The following is a 24,303-nucleotide window of genomic DNA, read 5'->3' as shown; positions in this document are numbered from 1 at the left end:
CTTAGATGCCATCTAGGGGGGCCCCTTTGCATAGTCTAGGTCTGTCTTAAACCTGTCTTAAGCCCTCTTAGCCTTGTGAGGCTTGGTTGGCTTGGTCATGGTTCAAGTCCCCATGACTTGCTTCAAGCACTTAGGCCATTTGTTGCATGCTTAGCTTGACTTGTTGCTTGGTTTGGTACCATGTTTTAACATGATTTTCAGAGCTTATGTTGCATGCTAATTGTCCCATGATTACCTTCTTTCAAATGTGTTTGAGAGTTGTCCAATTTGTGCCTAAGTGTTGGCCTTTCAACATGTGTATGTGTGCATGTGTATTTGGTCCCTCATTATAGCACTTTGGCCACTGTTTTAGGCCTATTTGGAGTTGCCTAAATCATATGTAAGTCCACTTTTCCATCAATTTACATTACCTCATGTTTGCTTGTATGCTTGCATAAGTGTTTTGCCATGCCATGTTGCATCCTTAGCTTGTATGCCTAGGTTGCATTGCATCTTGCATGCATGCCTTGTTCCTTGACTTGGTGATAGGAATTGGGCCTTGTTTTGTTTGTTTGGTTTGCATTCCATTTGACATGAAAGTTTCACTCTTGGTCCTTTGGGCCATCATGCATGGAAATGCGTGATTGGTGGTCCGAGAATCAAGACACATGCCCCTTTGAGTTACAAACATGATAGGGAGCATGGTTAGTGCATACATGCCTTGAATTGTGCTGCCATGTTTTGCCTTGCTCTCTGTTGCTGTCAATTGCAGATTCTGCAGGAACACTCTGCCAACCGGCAATTTCTAGTGCCGACCGGTAATCATTTCCCTGCCGATGGATTCATTTTGTGCCGGTGGCCACATGCTACTGCCGGTGGCAATCCCATTCAGCCGGTGGTATTCCCCAATGTCCAAGGAAGAAGTCCTGAAGTTTTGGCAGCCTCCAGAGGAGTAAAGGAAAGAAAACAGGGGCAGCCTATGCATGGCGGTGTATTTCCGAGCAGGATCGAGCATGCATTGCATCGAGCTCTTCCCCCGGGGCGGTTTATCTGTTTTCCTAGCTTAATTAGTTTGTTAGCTGATTAAGAAATTTGTAATATTTAATTAGCTTGCGTAGTTAATCAATTTGTATTATTTATTCGGTCCCTCCGAGCGGGGGCAAATCTGTAATAAGCGTACGTGAGTGTGTGTATGTCTTCCAACCTCACGTCTTTCTTCCCTTTTATTTACCTGCTTATGATGGTAGATTAGGGCACGTTTAAATTAGCATACCTCATGTAATGCATGCGTGCATTCATCCATTTGTTTTACATGCACCGGGCTCGGCGCATCATGCTAACTGCATCTGTATTTCAAATTCCAAACTGAATACATGTTGGTTGTGCATTTTCACATGCCATGTTTAGGTTAGCCGAGCCTGTCTAGATTGCATTTTTGCATGCGATGCATTAGCCATTCTTAACATGAACTAGGACATGCATGTTTGCTAACTAGTTTATTATTTTGGCACGGAGTACGATGTAAGTATTTATGTTTTAGCATCCCACATGCGTGTGGGTGTTGCCATGACAGTATGCTTGCCATGCGGCTAAATGCTTATGTGATAAATTGTTTGAATGCCTGTGGGTGAAGGTTAGATTGTTTGAGTTGGAGAAACTCATTGAAATCCATATTTTAGCCTACTTGCGAGTAGCAAATTCCAAAGTGTTTTCTAAAACGAACGGATATGCAATGCTTATTTCCAAATTAGGCAATCTAGTCTATACTTGTTTGCTGCGCGCATAACATAGTAATTCTAGGCTAATAAATAAAATAAGAACACATAATATTTTCAAAATTGGATATCATGATTAGTAGAGGCCGGTCTTCGGACCGGGCGAAAGGGGGTGCTCATAGCTGACCTTCCCCGATCGTACCCAAGCTCCCGAGCCAAGACAACTCCGGTGATGACGGACATGTGGCCTTCGACACCGAGTCAGGGTTTCCTAAATTTCCCCTTTAAAAAATATTTAGGTGGCGACTCTGTATCTGGCAAAGCAGTCCATGTTTGGCACTTCTTTTCAAAAAATCTGTTTCTCAAAACGATTTGCCAGATTTGGACTCTTTGGTTCAAGATTAAGAACCGTGACAACAAAATCGAGTCCGAACTGCAGCGGAGCCCCACGCGGGCGCGTCTATAGAGAGCTGTGTGCAATCCAAGGGGACAGTCCAGGACAGGGAACGGATGATTTGACAGCTGTGGAAGAGGATCTTGCCAAGTTCCAGTTTTACGATAACCAAGATCCAGTAGACTCAGCCGTCAACTGGTTCGATTATGAGGAATCTGCAGAAGCCACGGGGTGGTTAGACGATCAGCCAGATATGGTAAGAGAGTTTCAGTCGGAACAAAGCCCGGCAGGGGCAGGAATGTCAATAACAGCCGAGAGGGTCGAAGAGCAGAATACATCGCCGGAGAGCGCCGGTGTCGAGAGTTTCGCTCGGGAGTGGAACATTTTGAGTACAGGGATCATTGAACAATCTACTGCATTGACACATTCAGAACAGGAAAGATTCGAAGATTCTGAGAGGATCAGAAAGGCAAAAGCCCACGTAGGGGTTGAGACTGCCACAAGTACGGAAATGGAGAATGCTGCGAGCATAGGAATAAAAGGTACTGCAAGTATCGGGACAGTTATGCCAGAACCAGACAGATGCCTGTCAGCTGCAGATGGTATGTGGTGGGAAGACGACGATCTATGTCTTGCCCACACGGATGAGGATTGGGAGGGTAACCAACCAGATGATACCTGGTATATCGGCGAAGTCGATCACATGACTAGGAGTGGACGGTACTTCAAGCCTCCGCACCTAGATCAACCGGAGGCATCTGGAAAAGATAAAGAGGTAGAAAAGCAAAAGGAAAAACAACTCGAAGACGAGGCCGTATTGAGACAATTGAAAAAGATACAAGCAGACATCTCCATCTGGGGGCTGCTTATGGCTTCTCGAGTACATAGACAAGCCGTCCTCACAGCCATGGACAAAGCCAAACTTTCGATAGACACCACGCCCGAACAGTTGGTGGGCCTAGTTTTTTCGGGAGGAAGTTCCCCGGCATTGACCTTTTCCGACAAAGAACTGCCACCTGAGGGTGCGAACCATAACAAGCCACTCTACATCTCTGTGGAGTGCAGAGATAAATGGATACCCGTGGTGCTTGTTGACACGGGGTCCGCCATCAACGACTACCCGGCAAGGACAGCCTATGCGATCGGTTTGAAAGTCGCGGATTTTGTGCCAACGGCCCAGGTGATTCGGGCGTATGACAACACAAGCCGGGAAGTAATGGGAACAGTTAAGATTCAAACAAAGGTTGGGCCGGGACAGCATGGGATAGATTTCCATGTTTTGGAGGTTCCTGCAACTTTCAACCTGCTTTTAGGGCGACCGTGGCTGCATCAGGCAAAGGCAGTCTCCTCCACCCTACATCAAGTGGTGAAATACCCCTATAGGAAGGGAGTAGCCATCGTCTTCGGAAACTCATCGATTCATCCGCCGCCAGAAGTATCCACGCCTGTTCTAGAAATTGAACACGGTATGGAAGATGTGTTCATATCGGGTTTTACCTTGGCTGAGGCTCGGGTTGTTCAGGACATTATGGCTGCTAGTGAAGGGGTATATGTCAGTGCTCAGGCAGTCTATCTCATGAACAAGCTCCAACATATCCCCGGGATGGGATTGGGCAAGAGCGGCCGGAAAGGCATCGCAGCATTGGCCGAAGTGCCGCACAACCCTCATACCTTTAGATTGGGTTATCTACCCACCAAAGACGACTGGATAAGGAAAGGAAAGGAAATGGCCGGAAAAGCCAGAGCAAAGAAGGCTGGGAAGCCTTTCGAGTTGATGCATAGGCCCATTCGGGGTACCCTAAACCGACGCTTCGTCCGGGAGAGGGAGGACTTTCCGTTTTGTGGCTTTCTAGAGCCATGGCTGAACGCGGAGAAGAAATGCGTGCCAGGTTTCGAGATCTTCTTTGACCTGCAGCTACCTGAGAATGACAACGTCAAAGGGGAGGCAAACCTATCGGTTGAGGCTGAACAAAGTAAGGAAGTGCAGTCTGAGGACGCTGAAAATGAAATGGGGGCAGCGCTGGCATGTCTGCTTTCAGATCCTCCGATCGAACAGAAGTGCTTGGGGGATAGCTCCTCGGTATGTGTGATCGGGAACGAAACGGCTGCGAGCCTACCAACAACTATTTTGGATGCATCCATCGCACCCTCTCTCGTTTGCCAGTACGAAGAAGGATTTTTGTCCAGCAGCACCGGGTCAGGTAGTGAGCCGGAATCTGATTCCACCGAGTCCTGTGAGTCGGAATCAGGTTCCAGCTCGACTAAGTCTGAGTCCGGTATTCCTGGGGGTGATAACCCAGATGCCACAGTCCTATCTAGGTCATCATTTTCTTTCTCTTTTGAGTCTGTTGTAACAGAAGCATCAGATGGCTTGGAAGTGTTTAATGAGAACGACGTGGATGTGGTTTCTGAGTAATTTTCTGTGCCTTTGATTTATTGCTTAAATCAGGATTTTCAAAATTTTGATGAAAACGACGAGGAAGAAATTCCTCCGGTTTTGCAACGGTTAATTGATCAAGAGTAGGAAAGATTTGTTAAACCCTTAATGGATGAAATCACTACCGTGAATGTTGGTACTGAGAAGGACCCACGGCTGGTCCAGATCGGGTCCACGTTGTCTTCAGAGGAACGCAAGCGCTTAGTCGCTTTATTAAAAGATTTCAAAGATGTTTTCATGTGGTCCTACGAAGACATGCCTGGAATCGATCCTGAGATTGTACAGCACCGGATCCCTCTTGATCCCGAGGCCCGACCTGTCAAGCAGAAGCTCAGAAGGATCCGCCCTGATTGGGCCATTAAGATCAAGGAAGAGGTCACCAAGAAAATCGATGCAAGCTTCCTGCTGGTATCCGAATACCCCGACTTGGTTGGCCAACATTGTTCTGGTGCCGAAGAAGGATGGCAGAATTCAGGTCTGTGTAGACTTCAGAGATTTGAACAGGGCCAGTCCGAAGGACGACTTTCCCTTGCCGCACATTGATGAATTGGTAGATTTCACAACAGGACATGCCTTGCTTTCGTTTATGGATGGCTTCTCAGGCTATAATCAGATCGTAATGGCACCCGAAAACTGGGAGAAGACTGCATTCACTACCCCGTGGGGTACATATTGCTACAGAGTGATGCCATTTGGGTTGAAGAACGCTGGAGCTACTTATCAACGGGCAGCAACCACAATATTGCATGATATGATCCATAAAGAGGTCGAGGTGTACGTGGACGACATGATTGTCAAGTCCAAAGAAAGAGAGGGCCACTACACCGCCTTACAAAAGTTTTTCCAAAGGATCAGAGAGTTTCGGCTGCGGTTGAATCCCCAGAAGTGTACTTTCGGTGTTACAGCGGGAAAAATGCTTGGGTTTCTGATCACACAAAGGGGCATCGAGGTCGACCCTTCAAAGATCAAGGCCATCTTTGTCACACCCCAAATCCGGGCATGACCGGCCGTGGCCCACAGGGACTTAGCCCAAGGCACACGTAAGCCTAAGCACGAAACCAATCATATCGAACAACTGAACAATAGTCCAATAATAAATAACCAAAACTCAATCCAGACATGTCACAATTATAAACGGAAAAAAATCAACCGTAATAAAAAACCATCCAAACTTATGGGATATAAACAACCCACATATCAAAAATAATCCTAAATGAACTTCGATAAGAATGAATATACATATGCACAAACTTGACATAACACTCTAAACTAAAGGAATGCCCTAGAGGTCCATGCAATTGAGTCCCCGCTATGCCATGAGTCCACTCTAAGTCCTTTTAACACCTGGAAGTGATAAAAACTAAGTCAGCTGATAGCTCAGTGAGTAGCAACATGGATAGTAAATACAGTTTGAAAACAGGGTTCAATTCCAAAATAAGATATATATCACAGAAACTAGATTGGCATACAGTTTGGTAAATACAATCTGTTTCAAAAAGAAGGTTCCACAATTCAACACTTAAAATACTCATGTCTCGCAAGAACATGATAAACGACATTTTCCACTTAAAACAGATTATAACATGAACACCAATAATTTTCTGGGTACCAATAAAAACAAATAATCTGCCACACAGTTCTCAGGCTATAAGCCCCATTGGATCCAATACCGAACTAAGAGTCATCCTCAGGGTGGCACCTGGGCCTTTTCTCAAAGACGATCCGATTGAAGGTCACCTAGTTGTTTTTAAAGGTCTGTTCCTTACAATCGTTGAGCACTAGAGTCATCACGGCCCAACCCGGATCTGTTCCCTAGTGGCCAGAGTCACCACACACAGTGGAATAATTTCCCTGGACTAAATACACACATGGTCCCAATAATCAATACACATCAGTTTCGCAAAACATGGTAGTTCATCATTATAAACATGAGACCAAAACAAATAGTTTATAGTATGCCAAGTTCACACATGTTTCAGAAATAATTTGATTCCATTGATAATATAATAATTTATCAAAAAGTTTAGTCTTGAAACAACAATTTAATTTATAAAAATACGTAGCATGAAACTACTCACCTGAAACGCAATAATATAATCCTCGAATAGAGTATGAAAGTCCAACTAGTGCCCTGAACCAATATGAAAACTACACGTCACTGCTAATTTAAAAATACTAAAGAATACGAACTGAGTAACCCCAAACTAAAGCGCACTAACACGGCTCAACCCAACTCACTGTTACTCTTAAATATTAGCTAAGTTCATGTTCTTCAACGTTTAAAATCACCCAAGACATGGGTTCCGGTCAAAACTTAATTAATTGTGACTTTAAGATAAAACAGAATTTCAAACAAGCCTTCCCAACCTATTCGCTAACTTTGAAAATTACAAAACCCACTCCACGCTATTCGAAAAATTCCAATAACCTCCAGATATGATCTAATATATCCTAAGTTTCAAACCCAATTGGTTTCACTTGATTTGCTTATCAAAATAATTATCTACAATTTATTATATCCAAACAGGTTGTTTTCTGCAGCACTTTAAAGAAATTGACGGTTCTCTTAATATACACGAGCAATCAATGCAAGGCCAAAAATGTACGAAACTAGACTCGTAACCGGTTCTAATGACACTAATTTGATAATTTTTGGATTTATACCCAAAGAGAACAACACTCCCGAATTTACTATTTCGGACTGGTTTCCTGGACAGATTTGAATACCTCAATTTATATGGATTTCGATTCCCAAAAATTATGAAAAACATCCGATATACAATTCAATATGTAATTAATCTACTGTAAAAATTTCACATTAAAATTCATCCGTTTGATATGGTTTCTTGATTTTTAAAATTCGTGATTATGCGCAGAATTTTTAACTAAGAATAATACCCAATCTTTATACATGAATTTAACTCCTCAAATTTCTTAAAAGTATATATATATACACAAAATACATACACCTACAATCTCTCCATCAATGAATTAAATAACAATATTATTAGGATAAAGAACAAAGAAAGAAGAGAAGAAAACCTAAGAGGACTAACCTTTGATGATCACACACAACACAACACACCCAAAAGTTCTTTGATTGCAACATCTTCTTCTTTTTTTCCTTCTCTCAAACCTTCTCCCGTGGCTGCTGTGTTGTTGCCCTATGTGGTGAACAAATAATAGAGTAGGGTTTGTGTTTATTTTATTTTATACTAGCAGTGGGCACACATAGGTCAAATAAATAAATAAATATACAAAATACATATATAAGTTACATGCAACTCAAATGGTAGGAGTCTTATATGTTAATCTTATGGTCTAGAGTTCAAGTCACACCCTCCTCTCTCTCTCTCTTTTTTTTTTTTTTTTAATAATAAACCTTGCTTCTCAATCAATGACTTTCACCATAAATTTATTTTAGGTTTAAAATTAATTAAAAGATCCTCCAATAATATTTAATTTGCACCTTAGAATTCACCACCAAAATATTTGAGATTGTAATATTATTATTTAATTATTTACTTAATTTTTATATTCGGGTTCTCACATTCTCCCCTCCTAAAAAAAAGTTTCGTCCTCGAAACTAACCTGAGTAAATCATGAGAATAGATGTGGGTACTTCTCGCGCATCTCGTCCTCGTATTCCCAAGTTGCCTCTTCAATTAGATGATTACGCCACAGTACTTTAACCAATTTAATGACCTTTATATGCAACATTTTCTCTTTCGAATCCAAAATCTGAATAGGTATCTCCTCATACGAAAAATCCTCTCTAATCTGAAGCGGCTCATAATCTATCACATGCGACGGACTGTGCACATATTTCCTCAGCATAGACACATGAAACACATTATGCACTCCTGCCAACCTAGGGGGTAAAACAACACGGTACACAACCTCACTAACCTTCTCTAATACCTCAAATGGTCCAATGTATCTAGAACTCAACTTTCATTTATTTCCAACCCTGATGACTCCTTTCCATGGTGATCCTTTCAAGAATACCATATCCCCCACATGAAACTCTAAGTCTCTCCCACGATGATCAGCATAACTTTTTTTTTTTTTTTCCTACTCTGAGCAGTCAATAATCTCTCTCTGATGGTGATAATTTTCTGTGTAGCATCCTCCACCAAATCAGATCCCAACATTTGCCTTTCACCAACCTCATACCAACACAAAGGAGACCTACACTTCCTTCCATACAAAGCCTCATAAGGGGCTACTCCCAAACTAGAATGACAACTATTATTATGTGCAAACTCCATAAGCGGCAAATAATCATCCCAATTACCTCTCCACTCCAAAGCATAAGCCCTCAACATATCCTCAAGGGTTTGAATAGTCCTCTTTGATTGCCCATCTGTCTGAGGGTGAAATTTAACCGAGTACCTCTAGCTGACTGTAACGCACCCCAAAACTTAGACACAAAACGAGGGTACCAATCTGACACTATTGACACTGGTGCACCATGCAATCTAATAATCTCCTTCACATACAACTGTGCAAATCAAGCTAGAGAATAGGTCATCCGTACTGCAATAAAATGTGCTGACTTGGTTAATCTATCAACATCTACCCAAACTGCATCGTGATTACTACTAGTACGAGGTAATCTGCACACGAAGTTCATGGTAACATGATCCCACTTCCACTCTAGTATAGTTAAGGGTTGTAGTTTCCCCGCAGGTTTCTAATGTTCTACTTTAACCTGTTGACACACCAAATACTGAGCCACAAATTTTGCAATATCTCCCTTCATACCATTCCACCAAAAGTGTTCATAAAGATCCCGATACATCTTAGTACTTCCAAGATGAATGCTATAACTATAACTAGAACTATGTGCCTCCATCATAATCTCCTTCCGCAAATCACCACCAGCAGGAACACAAATTCGGCTATGGAATCTAAGTAACCCATCATCACTAACCACAAAGTCTACATGCTTACCCTCTGTCATCTCTCCTTTAATACGCTCACACTGGGGGTCAATCTCCTGAGCTAAATGAATCCGTTCTCTCAAGGTCAGCTGAACTTTCAATTGACTACAATAAGCCCTATCACCAGGCGTAACAACCCCAAGCCTCAAACGTCTCATGTCTTCCACCAAACAACTCTCAATAGACAAAGCAGCTACATTTCCAACTATAACCTTCCTACTCAAGGCATCTGCAACCACATTTGCCTTCCCCGGATGACATAATATATTCACATCGAAATCTTTTAGTAACTCAAGCCATCTTCTTTGCCTCAAATTTAGTTCCTCCTATGTGAAAATATACTTCAAACTCTTATGATCAGTGTAAATCTCACATGACTCTCCATACAAATAATGTCGCCAAATCTTAAGAGCGAAAATCACTATTGCTAACTCCAAGTCGTGCGTAGGATAATTTCTCTCATGTACTTTCAACTTTCATGACGCATAAGCAATCACCTTCCTATGCTATATGAGCACACATCCTAAACCCTATCATGAAACATCACTATAAATCACAAAACCACCACCATCAGTAGATAAGGCAAGGATTGGAGCTGATGTTAACCTCTGTTTAAGCTCTTTGAAGTTACACTCACAATCATCATTCCACTCAAACTTTACCCCTTTCCTAGTGAGATTGGTAAGTAGCAAGCAATACAAAAGAATCCTTCCACAAACTGTTTGTAATATTCAGCAAACCCTAGAAAGCTACGTACCTCTATCACAGAAGTAGGTCGTGACCAATCAACGATTTTCTACCACCTTTGTGCTATCCACAAATACCCCATCTTTACTTACCATATGACCCAAAAATGATACAATGCTCAACCAAAATTCACACTTCTTAAATTTTGCATACAGTCTCTTCTCCCTAAGGATCTGCAGTACTACCCTCATATGCTGCTCATGCTCCTCCTTACTCCTCGAATAAATTAGGATGTCATCAATAATCACTACCACAAATTTATCCAGTTGGGTCTTAAATACTCTATTCATTAAATCCATGAATGCGGCGGTACATTTGTGAGACCAAAAGGTGGCACCAAGAACTCATAATGCCTATAACGGGTTCTAAAAGCAGTCTTAAGAACATCCTCATCCCTCACCTCCAACTAGTGATAACTTGACCTCAAGTCAATCTTAGAGAATATCTGAGCTCCCTACAATTGGTCAAATAGGTCATCAATACATGGCAAAGGACACTTATTCTTCACTGTGACTTTGTTCGGTTCTCAACAATCAATACACAACCTCATAGACCTATCATTCTTCTTCACAAACAACACAGGTGCTCCCCAAGGTGAAACACTAGGCTTAATAAAACATTTCTCTAACAACTTCTATAACTAAGTTTGTAACTCCCTTAACTCTAACGATGCCATTCTATAGGGCGCTTTAGAAATAAGTGCTGTGTCAGGGACCAAGTTAATGGAAAATTCTACCTCACGATCTAGAGGAAGTCCAAGTAGATCCTTTGGAAAAACATCAACACAATCACTCACTACAGGCAACTCCTCTAACTTCTGTTTTGGTAGTTTGATACTCACCACACAAGTTAAATAACCATGACACCTTTTTCTCAACATTCGATTAGCCTAAAAGGAAGAAGTAAAACAGATAGAAGACCCTTTCCTATCCCCCTGGAAGAAAAACTCAAGTTGTCCCATCATAGCAAAAACTACCCCCATTCTCAAACAATCAATAGAAGCATGATGCTTCGTCAACAAATCTATCTCCAAAATCACATCAAAATCATTCATCTCTAAAGAAATCAAATCCGCTGGAAAAATCCTACCATCCATCTTTATCTCACAAGATCTACAAACATCTCCCAATACTACTATTTCTCCTAATACTACTGCTCCACCTAATGGAGTAGACAAGGTAATACAAACATCAAAGGCTCACCAGGAATAGACAATCCAAATAGATATCTAGGTACTAACTCTTAATCTCCAAAACGAAATCAAGAACGATTCAACACAAGCTTAAACAAAACTAACTTAACCAAACACTACTAAGGACTATAGGGACTCGGACCTCGTCTAAATGATGAAATGCAAGGTATGTAACTTGATAAATCTATAGCTCTGATACCACAATTGTCACACCCCAAATCCGGGCATGACCGGCCGTGGCCCACAGGGACTTAGCCCAAGGCACACGTAAGCCTAAACACGAAACCAATCATATCGAACAACTGAACAATAGTCCAATAATAAATAACCAAAACTCAATCCAGACATGTCACAATTATAAACGGAAAAAAATCAACCGTAATAAAAAACCATCCAAACTTATGGGATATAAACAACCCACATATCAAAAATAATCCTAAATGAACTTCGATAAGAATGAATATACATATGCACAAACTTGACATAACACTCTAAACTAAAGGAATGCCCTAGAGGTCCATGCAATTGAGTCCCCGCTATGCCATGAGTCCACTCTAAGTCCTTCTAACACCTGGAAGTGATAAAAACTAAGTCAGCTGATAGCTCAGTGAGTAGCAACATGGATAGTAAATACAGTTTGAAAACAGGGTTCAATTCCAAAATAAGATATATATCACAGAAACTAGATTGGCATACAGTTTGGTAAATACAATCTGTTTCAAAAAGAAGGTTCCACAATTCAACACTTAAAATACTCATGTCTCGCAAGAACATGATAAACGACATTTTCCACTTAAAACAGATTATAACATGAACACCAATAATTTTCTGGGTACCAATAAAAACAAATAATCTGCCACACAGTTCTCAGGCTATAAGCCCCATTGGATCCAATACCGAACTAAGAGTCATCCTCAGGGTGGCACCTGGGCCTTTTCTCAAAGACGATCCGATTGAAGGTCACCTAGTTGTTTTTAAAGGTCTGTTCCTTACAATCGTTGAGCACTAGAGTCATCACGGCCCAACCCGGATCTGTTCCCTAGTGGCCAGAGTCACCACACACAGTGGAATAATTTCCCTGGACTAAATACACACATGGTCCCAATAATCAATACACATCAGTTTCGCAAAACATGGTAGTTCATCATTATAAACATGAGACCAAAACAAATAGTTTATAGTATGCCAAGTTCACACATGTTTCAGAAATAATTTGATTCCATTGATAATATAATAATTTATCAAAAAGTTTAGTCTTGAAACAACAATTTAATTTATAAAAATACGTAGCATGAAACTACTCACCTGAAACGCAATAATATAATCCTCGAATAGAGTATGAAAGTCCAACTAGTGCCCTGAACCAATATGAAAACTACACGTCACTGCTAATTTAAAAATACTAAAGAATACGAACTGAGTAACCCCAAACTAAAGCGCACTAACACGGCTCAACCCAACTCACTGTTACTCTTAAATATTAGCTAAGTTCATGTTCTTCAACGTTTAAAATCACCCAAGACATGGGTTCCGGTCAAAACTTAATTAATTGTGACTTTAAGATAAAACAGAATTTCAAACAAGCCTTCCCAACCTATTCGCTAACTTTGAAAATTACAAAACCCACTCCACGCTATTCGAAAAATTCCAATAACCTCCAGATATGATCTAATATATCCTAAGTTTCAAACCCAATTGGTTTCACTTGATTTGCTTATCAAAATAATTATCTACAATTTATTATATCCAAACAGGTTGTTTTCTGCAGCACTTTAAAGAAATTGACGGTTCTCTTAATATACACGAGCAATCAATGCAAGGCCAAAAATGTACGAAACTAGACTCGTAACCGGTTCTAATGACACTAATTTGATAATTTTTGGATTTATACCCAAAGAGAACAACACTCCCGAATTTACTATTTCGGACTGGTTTCCTGGACAGATTTGAATACCTCAATTTATATGGATTTCGATTCCCAAAAATTATGAAAAAAATCCGATATACAATTCAATATGTAATTAATCTACTGTAAAAATTTCACATTAAAATTCATCCGTTTGATATGGTTTCTTGATTTTTAAAATTCGTGATTATGCGCAGAATTTTTAACTAAGAATAATACCCAATCTTTATACATGAATTTAACTCCTCAAATTTCTTAAAAGTATATATATATACACAAAATACATACACCTACAATCTCTCCATCAATGAATTAAATAACAATATTATTAGGATAAAGAACAAAGAAAGAAGAGAAGAAAACCTAAGAGGACTAACCTTTGATGATCACACACAACACAACACACCCAAAAGTTCTTTGATTGCAACATCTTCTTCTTTTTTTCCTTCTCTCAAACCTTCTCCCGTGGCTGCTGTGTTGTTGCCCTATGTGGTGAACAAATAATAGAGTAGGGTTTGTGTTTATTTTATTTTATACTAGCAGTGGGCACACATAGGTCAAATAAATAAATAAATATACAAAATACATATATAAGTTACATGCAACTCAAATGGTAGGAGTCTTATATGTTAATCTTATGGTCTAGAGTTCAAGTCACACCCTCCTCTCTCTCTCTTTTTTTTTTTTTTTTTTAATAATAAACCTTGCTTCTCAATCAATGACTTTCACCATAAATTTATTTTAGGTTTAAAATTAATTAAAAGATCCTCCAATAATATTTAATTTGCACCTTAGAATTCACCACCAAAATATTTGAGATTGTAATATTATTATTTAATTATTTACTTAATTTTTATATTCGGGTTCTCACAATCTTAGAAATGCCACCACCAAGGACTGAAAAGGAGGTGTGAGGCTTTCTGGGTAAAGTGCAATTCATAAGACGGTTTATCTCAAAATTAACCTTGACTTGTGAACCACTTTTTGGTCTCCTGAAGAAAAGAAAGAAGTTCCAATGGGACGGCCGATGTCAAGCAGCTTTTGAACAGATTAAAGAATATCTACAGAACCCGCCCGTGTTGTCACCACCAGAGCCGGGGAGACCGTTGATATTGTACCTTTCAGTAACTAAGACTACCATGGGCTGCATGCTCGCACAAGAGTCAGAAGACAAAGTGGAAAGGGCCATCTACTATCTGAGCAAGAAGATGCTGGATTACGAGACCCGCTACACTCCACTGGAGAAGGCTTGCTTGGCCTTGGTATGGGCTACCAGGAAGCTGCGGCACTACTTGTTAGCTCATTCTGTAATGTTGGTTTCACGCTTGGATCCCATCAAATATCTTTTCGAGAAACCGGCACTTACGGGTGGGCTAGCTCGTTGGCTGCTGTTGCTCTCTGAATCTGATTTGAAGTATGTAACACGCAAGTCAGTAAAAGGAAGAGCGGTAGCGGAGTTCCTTGCCGACCACCCAGTTGAGGAGGATGAAGCGGTTGAGTACCTATTCCCAGATGAAGCCATTCTGCACATCGAAGATGAAACTTGGACGATGTACTTTGACGGAGCGTCAAACCAGTATGGGTATGGGATAGGGGTGTTGCTGATAGCGCCTGACGATTCCCGTATCCCTTTAGCATTCAAGCTCCGGTTCAAAGTCTCGAACAATGAAGCAGAGTATGAGGCATGTATTGCTGGCCTTGAATCAGCCCTAGAACTAGGGGCAAGATGGTTCGACGTCATTGGGGACTCAAACCTTGTTGTATCTCAAGCAAAAGGAGACTGGAAAGTTAAAGAGGAAAAGATGATAATTTACCATCAAACCTTGGATTTGTTAATTCCTCGATTTGAGAAGCTAAATTTCACCCACCTAGGAAAAGAAAACAACAGGTTTGCAGATTCACTAGTGTAACAGGCCCGCGGGGGGAACCTCGTGCTACAGTTCGGACTCGACTTTCGTAGTCATGGTTCTTAATCTGAACCAAAGAGTCCAAATCTGGCAAATCGTTTGAGAAAACAGATTTTTTGAAAAAGTAGTGCCAAACATGGACTGCTTTGCCAGATACAGAGTCGCCACCTAAATATTTTTAAAATGGGGAAATTTAGGAAACCCTGACTCGGTGCCGAAGGCCACATGTCCGTCATCACCGGAGTTGTCTCGGCTCGGGAGCTTGGGTACGATCGGGGAAGGTCAGCTATGAGCACCCCCTTTCGCCCGGTCCGAAGACTGGCCTCTACTAACCGTGATATCCGTTTTTGAAAACTTTATGTGTTCTTAAACCGGTTATTAGCCTAGAATTACTATGTTGTGCGCGCAGCAAACAAGTATAGACCAAATCACCCAAATTGGAACAAAACATTTTTGAAAATGGTTTGCTACTCGCAAGTAGGCTAAAATGCAGATTTTGCCACCCTCAAGTGGGCTTTTAGAAAAGATGATTTTGCCACTATCTAGTGGGCTTAAAACTCACAGTTTTAATGCATTACTCCAATTTAGGTAATTCAACCTCCATCCACAGGCATTCAAGCAGTTATATCACATAAGCAGCTAGCCTCATGGTGATCATGCTATCATGGCAACATTCACACGCATGCGATATGCTAAAGCATAAAAGCTTACCTAGTACTCCGTGCCAAAACAGTAAACTAGTTAGCAAAAATGTGCGTGTCCTAGTTCATGTTAAATTGGCTAATGCAACACATGCAAAGATGCACTCTAAACAGGCTCGGCTAACCCTAAAATGGCATGTGAAATGCTACAAGTAACATGTATTCAATTTGGAATTTAAAGTACAAATGCAGTTAGCATGATGTGCCGAGCCTGATGCATGTCAACAAATGCATGAATGCACTCATGCATAGCATAAAGTATGCTAAAATAAATGTGCCCTAATCTACCATCATAAGCAGGTAAATAAAAGGGAAGAAAGAAGTGGAGGTTGGAAGACATGCACACACGCACCCACACTTATTACAGATTTGCCCTCACTCGGAGGGACCGAATGAATATTACAAATTAATTAACTATGCAAGCTAATTAAATATTACAAATTAATTAACTACGCAAGCTAATTAAATATTACAAATTAATTAATTAATTAACAAATTAACTAATCTAGGAAAACAGGTAAACCGCCTCGGGAAATGCGCCGCCATGCATAGGCTACCTCTGTTTTCTTTCCTCTGCTCCTCTGAAGACTACCAAAACCTCAGGACTGCTTCCTTGGACACTGAGGAGTGCCACCGGCTGAGTAGAATTGCCACCGGCACTGGTGTGTGGCCATCGGCACAAAATGGAGTCTATCGGCAGAGGAAAGATTGCCGGTCGGCATCTTACACTGCCGGTCGGCAAAGTATTCCTGCAGAACCTGCAACCCACAGCAACAGAGGACAAGGCAAAGCATGGCAGCACATTTCAAGGCATATATGCACCAACCATGTCTCTTATCATTGTAATGACTCAAAGGGACATGTGCCTCGATTCTCGGACCACCAATCACGCATTTCCATGCATGATGGCCCAAAGAACCAAGTATGCAACTTTGATTTGAAATGCAATGCAAACCAATCAAACAAACAAGGCCCAATTCCTATCACCAAGTCAAGGAACAAGGCATGCATGCAAGATGCAATGCAACCTAAGCATACAAGCTAGGGATGCAACATGGCATACACAATGCTAACAACATAACATGTGCAACGCTTTGAAACATGGCATACACAATGCAAGGTGGACTTACACCAATGTGAGTGGACCTCAGCCGCACCCACATCAGTGGCCATAAGATGAAAATGAAGTGCCTCGAAATGCGTGCACACGGGCACGCAAATCGAGGCAATGGCATACGCAATGTAAATGACATGAAAATGTGATATGGGCTTACACTAACATGAGAGAGCCTCAGCCACACTCACATAAGAGGCCGATGGATGAAAATGGAGTGCCTCGAAATACGTGCACACGGGCACGCAAACCGAGGCGATGACATACACAATGCGAATGACATGAAAACATGATATGGGCTTATACCAACATGAGTGAGCCTCGGCCACACTCACATGGGATGCCGGCGGATGAAAATGGGACTCTCGAAGTACGTGCACGCGTGCACGCAAACCGAGGACCGAACCTACGGCACGGAATGCCACTCTAACAAGACATGGCAAGATGATATGCTAGCATGCAAATTTCAGAAGCTAAACATGACCCGAAACAGCCCCGAATCATGGCAAAATGGCACCCGATGCATGACATGCGACCCGAAATGCAAAATTAGGCATACACAATGGCCTACAGCTATACAAAGCATGCATAATATGGACATGGAGCATGAAGACAGAAGAAAGACAGCTCTGAGACAAGCATTTTTACAGTTTATGACATGGCCAAACAGCAAGTAAAGATAGGGCTAAAATGGCATGCAAGAAATGGCCCTAAACAGGAGGTTATGAAGCAACTCACGGCTGCTAACTCCAAACAGGTTAGGTCCCTTCAACAACATTGAAGAGGGGCCCAAAATAAGACTATTTACAGTTTATGGAAGCCCCAAAAACAGTATACAAATATATTAGAAATGCAATGCAAAAATGAAGCTCAAAAGTGGCTATAACATGAGGTATACAAAACATTCACCAAACAAGAAAATGCCCTTAATAAAACATGTTAAGAAGGTCAAAATAAAGTCACTTTTAGTTCGGACCAAGGTCCAAAAACAGCAACATCAGGGGCTGCCAAGACATACAAAAATGGGACCAAAAAGAGGATATAAAGGGAAGTACAATATGGAAGTCCCAAACAGTATTGAGCCCTTCTTCAATGTTGAAGAGGGGCTCAAAATAAGCCTATTTTCAGTTTACATCAGGCTCTAAAACAGATCACACGCAAGACAAAAATTCTATGCAAGATTATGGCATTCAAGGAGGATATTGAAGCAAGTGCAAGCTACTGTCCTCAAACAGCAAGAGGTCCTCAATCAAACATGAAGAGGACCTCAAAATATGATGATTTGAAGTTTAGGTCGGAGCCCAAAAGTGCAAGCAACTATGGCTTAGATATAGACCAAAAAAATGCGCAAAAGAGGGAAAATGAGACTCACCCTTGTTGAACCAAACTTTAGCAACCTTTGGACTGAGTTTGGGAGCTTTTAACCTCTGGAGGACAGCCTCAAGCTGCTGGAATAGGCGTTGGATGCCTTGTGCTATGAGTTGATGAAGAAATGGCCCAAGAACAAGGGTGTTTGATCACTATAACACTCCCAAATGTAGAGAGAGAGGGAGATATAGAGAGAGAGGGTGATATATATGTTATATGTATGTATTAGGTCTGGTTTTGCTGAACCAAAACAAAGGAGGAGGATGGCTTCCTTTTATAGAGCAAGGAAAATGACATAAAGCTTCTCAAAGAAGCTAATACAAAAGGGTCAAAGGGACCAAGCTTCTAAGAGAAGCTAATGCAAAGGTGCAAGCTTCTTGAGGAAGCCAAGACAAGGGGTCAAAGCTTTCTCAAGAAGCTTTGAGCAAAGGGTGCAAAAAAAGGGTCAAAAGGTGTGCAAATGGTGCAAAACAGCCACACACTTGCATGGGGAGCAGGGTCTGTGCATTCCAGCTGCCACAGCTGGCATCCATTCAATCTGTAGAATACTCCGGAAGGTCATCGGCTAGCAAAAAAGGCCGGTCGGCTACTTTAACCTGCCGGTCGGCACAATAAATGGCCGGTCGGCATAATAAATTGCCGGCCGGCACAAACAGAGTGCCGATGGGTGGCCGGTGAGGTCAAAAAAGTGCCGGTGGATGTCCAGATTGAAGCCCCGGAAGTTAGCTTTCCAATGGCGCAAACCTTGCATCAAAATTCCTCCTGTGCAAAAAGTTATGCCCTTTTTCGTGAAACTGCGCAGATTCGATCCAACCGGGATGATGCCCGACTTCAACCAATCATATCTCCCCCACCCGGACTTGGCTCTAGGAGATTCTTGAGTGGAAAATGAAGCCCCGGAAGTAAGCTTTCCGACGGTGGTGGCCCCATAGCTAAACTCCAAGTGTACAGACAGATAAGCCCGATTCAGCGAGGGCTGCTCGACTCGCTTCTATCCGGATTCATGCCGAACTTCTCCCAAGCTAGTTTTCTCCTCTCCTTTCCTCTTTTCTTCAACTCCAAACCCCTAAACAAAGTGTTTTGAAGGATTTGCCTCTCTTCTTGCCGAAGAAACTGATTCTTTGCCCTGCACATCTCTCAACACCGAGCAAACCATCAGTAGTGCCCAAGTCTTAAGGGCGGTCAAAAATGGGGTGTCTACAGTTGCCCCTCTTTGACAGAACTCGAAAGTCATAACAATGACGGGAGTGAATGTCAAAGCCCAGAGACGACCCATTTTTGACAAGGCCGAAGACTTGGACAAACAAACAAAATACCGATAAATAAATGGTTGTGCCCACAGGCTGCCTACGTATCCCTTTGCAAGGAATCAAACCAACGTAGTTCAGGGGCAGGATGCAAATGATATGCAGGAAGACTTTGATAATTGGACTTATACGCCACGCGAAGCCGGTTTGAACATTGGACTTATATGCTACGCAAAGCCGGTTTGTAATTGGACTTACACGCTTTCGCGAAGCCGGTTTGATAAAACAATGCAAGTGGAATGTGCGTGACAACGCAAGTGAAGAGGTGTGCATGACAATGCAACCTAAGATGAATTCCAAACGCACTGAAATCGTGTGGGGAAATGGAACAGGAAGAAACATAGGGACATATCCCGGTGTTTCGGAATGGTGTGAGCATTGGAACGTATTCCGAACGCTTTTAACTGAAGAGGGAGAAACATAGGGACGTATCCCAAGGATTAGGGACGTATCCCAAAGGTTAGGGACATATCCGAAAGATTAGGGACATATCCGAAAGATTAGGGACGTATCCCAAGGATTAGGGACGTATCCCAAGGATTAGGGACGTATCCCAAGGATTAGGGACGTATCCCAAAGGTTAGGGACGTATCCCAAAGGTTAGGGACGTATCCCAAAGATTAGGGACGTATCCCAAAGGTTAGGGACGTATCCCAAAGGTTAGGGACGTATCCCAAAGGTTAGGGACGTATCCCAAAGATTAGGGACGTATCCCAAAGATGAGGGACGTATCCCAAAGATGAGGGACGTATCCCAAAGGTTAGGGACGTATCCCAAAGGTTAGGGACGTATCCCAAAGATTAGGGACGTATCCCAAAGATTAGGGACGTATCCCAAAGGTTAGGGACGTATCCCAAAGGTTAGGGACGTATCCCAAAGGTTAGGGACGTATCCCAAAGATTAGGGACGTATCCCAAAGGTTAGGGACGTATCCCAACGGTTAGGGACGTATCCCAAAGGTTAGGGACGTATCCCAAAGGTTAGGGACGTATCCCAAAGGTTAGGGACGTATCCCAAAGGTTAGGGACGTATCCCAAAGGTTAGGGACGTATCCCAAAGGTTAGGGACGTATCCCAAAGGTTAGGGACGTATCCCAAAGGTTAGGGACGTATCCCAAAGGTTAGGGACGTATCCCAAAGGTTAGGGACGTATCCCAAAGGTTAGGGACGTATCCCAAAGATTAGGGACGTATCCCAAAGGTTAGGGACGTATCCCAAGGATTAGGGACGTATCCCAAAGGTTAGGGACGTATCCCAAAGGTTAGGGACGTATCCCAAAGGTTAGGGACGTATCCCAAAGGTTAGGGACGTATCCCAAAGATTAGGGACGTATCCCAAAGGTTAGGGACGTATCCCAAAGGTTAGGGACGTATCCCAAAGGTTAGGGACGTATCCCAAAGGTTAGGGACGTATCCCAAAGATTAGGGACGTATCCCAAAGATTAGGGACGTATCCCAAAGGTTAGGGACGTATCCCAAAGGTTAGGGACGTATCCCAAGGATTAGACAAAGGAGAAGAAACATAGGGACGTATCCTGGTGTTTCAGAAAAGGAGAAAGAAACGTAGGGACGTATCCCGGTGTTTCGGAAAAGGAAGAGAAACATAAGGACGTGTCCCAGTGTCTCGGAAAAAGGAGAGAAACATAAGCACGTATCCCAGTGTCTCAGAAAAAGGGAGAGAAACATAAGGACGTATCCCAGTGTCTCGGAAAATGAGGAGTGAAACGTATGGACGTATCCCGGTGTTTCGGAAAGAGAGAGAAACGTAGGGACGTATCCCGGTGTTTCGGAAAGAGAGAGAAACGTAGGGACGTATCCCGGTGTTTCGGAAAGAAGGAGAAACATAGGGACGTATCCCGGTGTTTCGAAAAAGGAGAAGAAACATAGGGACGTATCCCGGTGTTTCGGAAAGAGAGAGAAACGTAGGGACGTATCCCGATGTTTCGGAATGGAAGAAGAAACATAGGGACGTATCCCGGTGTTTCGGAAAGAAGGAGAAACATAGGGACGTATCCCGGTGTTTCGAAAAAGGAGAAGAAACATAGGGACGTATCCCGGTGCTTCGGAAAGGTAAGAGAAACATAGGGACGTATCCCGGAGTTTCGGAAAAAGAGAAAGAAACATAGGGACGTATCCCGGGGTTTCCGAATGAGAAGGGAAAGCATAAGGACGTATCCCAGTGTTTCCGAATAAGAGAGCGTGCATAACAATGCAAGTGGAAAGTGCGTGACAACGCAAGTGAAAAGGTGCATGACAATGCAAATGTAATGAGCATGACAATGCTGGATAGATGTGCAAAATCAATGCAATGAATGAGCATAACAATGCTAGTGAAGTGGGTGCATAACAATGCAATTGGAACGTGCATCACAATGCAAGATTGATCTTGCGCCTGAGGTAGAGGTACACTCATATTTCGGAGCATTGACAAGGCCCTGAAGAGGTACGTCCGGAGTACAATCACGGAATTTGCTGAAGGTGAAACACACTGAGATGCTTCGATTTTCGCTCTTTTGCTTTTGCTTTGCAGTCTGGAACTAACATAGCTTCAGATAGGTCCTGGTTTCACCGTTCACACTTATCGGGGGTGGACCCTGCAGTTTTCGAAAGAACAAATTTCCTTTTTTGCACAAATGTGGAGAATGGCACAGCACTCTGAGCACACAACAAATCATTTTTTGAAATTGAGAAAATGAGTTCTCGACCAGGTATTGAGCCTACGACTGAACACAGCGAGAAAGACTCAACAACGGAAAAGAAAAGGTAAACAACCTAAACACGTCGAGACACGCTCGGAACGACTCAAAGCAAGAATCGAGACAAACAAAACAAAAGACACGACACACAGACGTGCACAGGGAGCCTGTTTCACCGGGTATTATTCCCACCCTTTCTTATTTGTGATTCTCACATCACTCGGCTCTCAAGCTCGGTTTTTCTCTCAAAACCCTTTTCTCGCTTTTTCTCTCAGCGCACATCTCTCTATTCTTTAATCTCTCGTTTTTTCATCCCTCCCCTGGGTGGTTGATGGATAAGCTGGAAATTGTGGGCTCTTGCCCCTGGTATTTTACCAGACTCTTGTTCACAACAGTGAATTTCTCCCACAGAGGGGTTGCAATGCGACCAGACGCGCAGCAGATCTGCAATTGACATCGGTTGACGATGCTCCGCTGGGGAGTTTGGACGTGATCAGATCTGTCCCGATGAGGGAGTGGAATATCTTGATCCTTTCCAGTTTGTGCTTCGCACTTGACTTGATTCCTCGTTGCTTGGAGGATGAGAGAGCTTTTAGCCCTTTGTTGTTGACTTCAGTTGTGCCCTTTTCTGGCAGGTAGAGTGCCCTTCTTGGCAAGTATGTTCTGACAACGGGGGAAAGACAGGAAGCCTGACTCAACTGTGCCCCTAGTTCATTATTTTGACCATTTTTTGTTTTTGTTTTCTACTAAAACAATTTTGACCAATATGAGAGTTAGATTGACACACTTGTTCGATTTTTGATTTGAAATCATGCAAGTCAGGCTATGAGCACTGAAAATTTTCCTATTTTGGGTCCAAGAAATGGTCCAGTTTTTTGGGAAAATGGAATAATTTTCGAGAGAATAGTCAACCTCAGTAAAAATTCTCAAAAACTATTTTTGCAAACGGCCAATGCTTAACAAGCACGGAACCCGCTCTTGAGACGCACAACCTCAGATTTGGAGGAAAATTGCCCCTTGTTGGAGGGAAGCTGCATGGCAACGGAAAGTTGCCCCTTGTTTGAACGGCACCGCAGCGCGTTGAATGGCAACGGAAAGTTGCCCCTTGTCTGAATGGCACCGTAGCGCATTGAATGGCAACGGAAAGTTGCCCCTTGTTTGAATGGCACCGCAGCACATTGTAGTCAGTCTTCACAGTGAAGGTCACAACCAAACTCTCAGATACAGAGAAGGCAAAGATGATCAAAACCATTACATGGACACAATTGATTTTAGAGGTGTTTGTGGCTGGACTTCAGAATGAAGTTGCCTACGTATCCCAAACATGGGAATCAAGCCTTACGTAGTTCCGGGTTAAGGTACACTCGGGTATTTAACCTCTCCTTTTTAGGCTCTAACTTTTGCCAAGGCGCCCGATGCGGGTTTTCGACCTTGCGAGCTTTGTTTTTCTTTTCTTTTCATTGATTTTCCTTTTTTGTTCTTTTCTTTCTCTTTTTTTTTCTTTTTTCTTCTTTTTTCTTTTTTTTTTTCTTTTTCTTCTTTTTCTTGCTCTAACTTTTGTCTGGGTCGCCCTTCCGGGTTTTCGGCCCAGCGAGCCTCTCAAGGGTAAAAGTGTAGCTTGGTCCATGCCAAATGGTTATAGGGTTTCGAAGCCATCCGTATCCAGGAGAGTGGCTGTTGATTTGCAAGAGGACTCATCTTCAGCTCTTCGAGCATATCTGACATTTTTGCCCCTAGTTCGAGAGGTACTTCTGTTCCAGCTTTGCCAGCTCATTCTGATCTTCTGATCTTCTTGATCTGACTTTCCTGGCCTCTTGTTCGAGGCCTGCTTCAAATCTGGCCACACAGGCCTCACATCGTAGTTGACCGTTGAACCTTCTGAATTCAAGTTCAAGG

The 24,303-nt window shown here is 42.4% G+C and overlaps 1 long non-coding RNA gene and 1 pseudogene across 1 annotated transcript; one reads left to right on the top strand and one right to left on the bottom strand.

Annotated features, from left to right (window-relative positions):
- The window catches only part of LOC114314901 (transmembrane 9 superfamily member 12 pseudogene), a 290,140-nt pseudogene that overhangs the window by 217,899 nt on the left and 47,938 nt on the right, over positions 1–24,303 (top strand).
- On the bottom strand, positions 11,770–13,850 carry LOC145797307 (uncharacterized). The gene is made up of 3 exons (XR_014338669.1): positions 13,694–13,850; positions 12,716–12,768; positions 11,770–11,981 (listed from the first exon to the last, which is right to left on the bottom strand). It is a non-coding gene; the product is annotated as an uncharacterized LOC145797307 (long non-coding RNA).

This window comes from Camellia sinensis, chromosome 8 (genome assembly GCF_055761805.1).
Source record: "Camellia sinensis isolate YWXY chromosome 8, ASM5576180v1, whole genome shotgun sequence".
In the NCBI taxonomy this organism is placed as follows: domain Eukaryota; kingdom Viridiplantae; phylum Streptophyta; class Magnoliopsida; order Ericales; family Theaceae; genus Camellia; species Camellia sinensis.
This window is presented reverse-complemented; position numbering and strand designations above follow the sequence as displayed.